The sequence below is a fragment of the Coffea arabica genome, chromosome 11c, assembly GCF_036785885.1.
Source record: "Coffea arabica cultivar ET-39 chromosome 11c, Coffea Arabica ET-39 HiFi, whole genome shotgun sequence".
Taxonomy (NCBI): Eukaryota; Viridiplantae; Streptophyta; class Magnoliopsida; order Gentianales; family Rubiaceae; genus Coffea; species Coffea arabica.
In genome coordinates this window covers 31355234-31360910 of record NC_092330.1, presented here as the reverse complement: position 1 = coordinate 31360910, position 5677 = coordinate 31355234, and the positions used below count along the sequence as shown (strand labels likewise).

The window sequence follows — 5677 nt, the reverse complement described above, 5'->3', positions numbered from 1 at the left end:
GATCCGAGCTCGGATCCGTGTGTATAAAAGGGATCCGACCCCTCGTCTGTGCTTCTGGTGGAGAGCATCCGAAGTCAGGACGATCCGACCTCGGATCCATCAAGGGAAGACCTCGGATCCTATAATCCGAGCTCGGATCCATGTGCACAAGATGGATCCGAACCCTCGTCTGTACTTCTGGTGGAGAGCATCCGAGGTCAGGACGATCCGACCTCGGATCCATTATGAAGACCTCGGATCCTGAAGATCCGAGCTCGGATCCATTTTCACTCCTCGGATCCGAGGCTCGGATCTGTCTCTCTCCTCAGCAAATGCAACAGCCGTTTTTCTTTACCTTTTTCACAACTTTCCAGCTATTTTGAGGGACAGAAATCGGTGGCACATGCTTCTGCAACAAAAGAGAAGACCAAATGAGTATGGACAAAAGGAAATATCATATCTTTGACTTCTTTTTACAAAATCTGAGTGGAGGAAATTATGAAGTGGGAGAAATGGAATTTCTTCCACCTTTTATGCAGAAAGCAGGGGAGAGGTCTGGATGACCATACGTAGCTAGTTTTCTTTCTTGTATCTAGTTTTCTCTCTAGATAGGAGTTCTTGGAGAAGGACTTAAAAAGTTTCACTTATAATCATATTGTGCAAGAACATAGCAGGAATTGGAGAGCTTCACCTTCAATTGGCTAAGCTTTCTTTTATCTTTCTTATACTTGTACTTTATGAGGTTTTGCATGAATAAACTTGTGAGTTTGATTGTTAAATCATTCATGAGTAGCTAAACTCCTTCATCTAGGGAGTAGATGAAACTTATGGCTAAATAGTATAAATTGAATGTGATTTACACTTGTTATATCTTGTATTAACTTGTCTACTTGTGTAACTGTGATTACTTGCTATTGATTGATCACCAATAGTTTGGTTATAGTTGTTATTGTTCAATGAGAATTGGTAATAACAATGGAAACACATGAGTAGAGCGTGAGTTGTATGTTCATGAAAATAGAGATACACTTAGGTGGATTACTTAGCATTTCATGAAATAAAACAGAGTAGTAGTAGTATTTCACCATGAAAATAGGGAAATCTATATTGCTTTAGGCCATTTCATCATGAAAATGAGACTTGGAAACTTTGGAAATGAATCTCTGGTTAAGCAAGAATAATAGCAAGAAGTAAATCCATTCATTTGTGTTGTTTAAGCCATAAGTGGAATCTACATCCCTAGAATCTTCCTTAAGTGAAATTTCTCTATTTGCATTAAGCATTTGTAAACTAGACTTGTATATCAGATTTGTAGATTACAGCATTATACTTTCTCTGCTCAAATTATTTGTAAGTCTAAATAATAGAGAGAACAAGGACTTAGTAATTGTTTAAATTGCTCCTCGTGGGATCGACCCGATACACATCTTGTACTATAATTGCGACCTGTATACTTGCAGTCCAACGGGTGTAAAATCGGAATTAAACTTGCATTGATCTAAAAGTCCCGTCATTCCACTTGAGATAACTGAACACTGGTCTGTCCGGAACAGGTATGCACTTAATAATCCAGCCAATTGGCCAGGATGCAGCTGCAATTCCTATACAAGCTCCCCATTGCCCCCAATTCAACCTCTCCGTATTAGCAAATCTCTTCAAAAATTCCACCATTACCACTTGAAGAATAATTGTTACTCCAATAATTCCCAAGAACAACTTGTTCCTGTGTATCCCCTCGAACACATTCTTCCTCTCAAGTTTCCTTGCATTGAACTCATTGAACACTTGGCAAAGAACAAAAGTGTTGAAGATCAACGTATCGTTTACCTTTTCGCTGACACCAAAGATTGATTTTCTTTTGAACTGTAATGTCAACAAAACTGCTATCTGATACAAGGCTTGAGACATTAAGTTCCTCCACATGATGTTGGTGATGAGGGGTTCAATACGCCCCACTGGAGGCTTGTCCATGAGATCCTTTGCTGGTCTTTCTGTTGCTAGTGCTAAGGCTCCAAGAGTATCCATGATGAGATTTACCCACAGGAGTTGAACTGCTGTTAATGGTACTTCTCCAGCTGAAATTGCTGCTACAAAGTTGATCACTAGAGCTGCCACATTCACTGTGAGTTGGAACTGAATAAATTTCTGGATATTGCTGTACACACACCTTCCCCATGTAAGCACTGTGGCAACAGAAGCAAAATTGTCATCCAAAATGACAATATCTGAACTCTCCTTGGCAACTTCAGTGCCCTGAATCCCCATAGAAAGTCCTATATCAGCTTCTTTCAATGCTGGCGCGTCGTTTGTTCCATCTCCAGTCACCGCTACAACATGACCTTTCTCTTTTAAGCATTTGACCATGAGATACTTGTCAAAAGGAGACGATCTCGCCATTACAACAATTTTATCAACTTTTTCCATCCGTTCCTCATCTGTGTAGTTGCGAAATTCGACACCTTCTACCACCAATTCATCGTTAGCCTCAAGATCAGGCTTAAGTATCCCACATTCAGTGGCTATTGCTCTTGCAGTGAAGACATTGTCGCCAGTGATCATTTTGATCTTCACACCAGCATATTGACAATCTTCCACAGCTTTCTTCACACCGGGGCGACAGGGATCCTTTAGGCCTACAATCCCCAAAAGGATCAAGTTTCTGTCTTCTAATGTTTGCTGTATTTCTCCACTGGCATCATTGGCTTCTGTTATTTGCTTGTGAGCAAATGCAATGCATCTCAGACTGCTGGCAGCCATGCCCTGTATTATTTCTTCAAATTTCTTCCTCTCAAGATGATCAAGTAATGTGACTTCTCCTTCAAGGTTGTAATAATGCGAGCACATTGCTAGTATCATTTCAGCAGCTCCTTTCCAGTGGACATGAATCGAGTTATCCACCATTTTCTTCATCAACACTCCACTTCTTTTCTTCTGTGAATTGAATGCTTCGACATGAAGAATGGAGCAATTCTGTTTTACTCTCTCCATCTCCATATTTAGTTCCATGACAGCCCAAGACAGAATTGCTTTCTCAGTAGGACTTCCAGAGAACTCGAGGCCCTCAGTTCCTAAATTAATCGGCCTATAAACACTTCCTGTGGTGTTTAGGCTCACCGCTTCACGGAGCAATTTCAGAACATTGGTTGAGATAGAGCTGTAGCCATCTTTCTCTACTGATTCCTTGCCCAGCCAAAATTTTGATACTGTCATTCTATTTAGAGTAAGAGTACCTGTTTTGTCTGTACAGATGGTTGTAGCAGACCCCATTGTTTCACAAGCAGAAAGCTTTCTCACCATTGCTTGATCAGCCATCATTCTCTTCATAGAATAAGCAAGTGTAACTGTTACAGCCAGAGGCAAACCTTCTGGAATTGCAACAACTACAATTGTTACGGATGCAGCAATAATTTTCACCACAGCATTGATCACGTCATCAGCCTTCGTTTTGCTGCCATTGTACTCCTTAATTCCATTCGCGTCCTTTGTATGACCTGTGAAGTAGCGAATGGATTCTGGTTTTGATTAACTTCTAGATGATCACTTTCTCCAGTCATGCTTGATTCATCAATGCTTAAGGAATGCCCCTCCACGAGTAATCCATCAGCAGGTACCTGATCACCAATCTTCAAGCGAACAACATCTCCAACAACAACTTCAAAGATTGAAATTTGCTGTCTCCTGCCATTTCTCACAACTTCAACTGGGATATTGCTGCTGAACTTGGAAAGCTTCTCAAATTGCCTGTTCTGCTTAAAATTACTGATAGCTGAAACAGAAATGACAAGAAAAACAGCAACAAATATACTTCCACCATCATACCATCCTTCTTTTGGACCATTCTCTTTTATTCCAAAACAAAGAGATAATGCAGCACATGCCAAAAGAATGACAATTGTAGGATCTTGAAAAGCTTCCCAAACAAAATGGAAGAATCCCTTTTTGGGAGGCTTACGATATGTGTTGCTACCAAAAGCTTCAATTCTGCGTAAAATATCTTCGGCATCATCACCATTTAATCCATGCTGAACTTCAGTATTGAGAGAAGCAGCTATACCTTGAATACCACCTAATTGGTCAAGCAGACCAAGGCTTTTCTCCTTGACAAGCTTTGTTAGAGTTGTCTGATCAACATTGCAAAAGCTGGGAGGAACTTCGGCAACATCGATGATAACTGTATCTGAAAGTACTGGTGAAATCTTGTTCTTTCTACAACTAAGAACATTTTTGAAGGCCTTTGAACAATATATGGTCATAAAAGCAGAGCCCCATTTCTTTTTGGTTTTGTTGAGTTTACTAAGGCTCGTAACCAGGTTAATGCAGGACAAATTTGCATCAACTATTGATGGCATAATTTCGAAAGCCAATGATAGCTTCTAAGAAAAATAATGTTGAGATTTTCTATCTCTCACAAGATAAAAGACAAGGTTCAGAAATCGGAGGGAGATAACGGAACGAGAGGCAATGTACAAAGTATAAATGTGGGCAAGATAAAAGCTAATCGTTCACGATCTCAACCAATTTGACTAACTGCATGAAAAGATTTTAGAAAAACTGTTGCATGAGTTGGTTGATGCAATATTTGGTGCTGCCTGTATTTATAGTAGCATATGATGTGAACCGTCATGCATGAAGCATCTGGTGCGATATGTTTCTTTCTCGTCCGAAGGCCTAATCCATGGGGCCTAGCAAACAAAGTAGTTCAAATGTAATGAGCAAGACTTTAAAAGTGAAAGAAAAGGAAGATGAGGAAAACTGAAAAGAGCTGGAATTTACGTTATCAGAACATTGCAGGGGAAAACTCAAAGAACAAGCCTGAAAAGGACTGGGAAATCCACCGCCACTGGCTTGGCTGCGCGTGCATTCAAAGAAGTGAAAGAAAAGGAAGATGAGGAAAACTGAAAAGAGCTGGAATTTACGTTATCAGAACATTGCAGGGGAAAACTCAAAGAACAAGCCTGAAAAGGACTGGGAAATCCACCGCCACTGGCTTGGCTGCGCGTGCATTCAAAGAAGTGAAAGAAAAGGAAGATGAGGAAAACTGAAAAGAGCTGGAATTTACGTTATCAGAACATTGCAGGGGAAAACTCAAAGAACAAGCCTGAAAAGGACTAAGAAATCCACCGCCACTGGCTTGGCGGCGCGTGCATTCAAAGAAGTTAGCTGTACTCGCCAAGGCGGCAGAGCGAGTTTCTGCGCTGCTAAGTTTTCTTTATCTTTGTTTATTCATTTATTCATTTAATTTTTTTTCTTGTTTGGGAGATAATTTTCCTTAAGAGGTCTATTAAAAGATTGAACAAGCGAGAATAATTTATTATTCTCATACAAAACTTAACGTATCATTTGAAGGCATACATTCATAATTATTATTGGCTCTATCCTCTATTTAAATACCATTCTAACCTAACTTTACTTTTAAAAATAAGCTAACGCTTGAGCCACTTTCACAACCACCATGACTTGTTTTCGAAGCAATTTCCAGCAAGAAGCTTTCAGACAACCCCCCAAACCCAACCACACCAAAAAAAAGTACCATTAGCGTGTCTTAGGAATATAAACATTAAACCAGGATGGATTTCCCACATCAGTTTTGCATGTCGGGAATGTGTACAGATTTTCATGTCTTACCAATCGAGCGGAAGTTGGCCAACTCTCTGCCTTTCCCATACCGTATGTGTTGTTGTTTACCTGTTACTAGGGG

At 40.1% G+C, this 5677-nt stretch overlaps 1 pseudogene; it reads right to left on the bottom strand.

Annotated features, from left to right (window-relative positions):
• Positions 1 to 1351: 1351 nt before the first annotated feature.
• LOC113716022 (putative calcium-transporting ATPase 13, plasma membrane-type) lies at positions 1352 to 4328 on the bottom strand (annotated as a pseudogene).
• Between the last annotated feature and the right edge of the window lie 1349 nt (positions 4329 to 5677).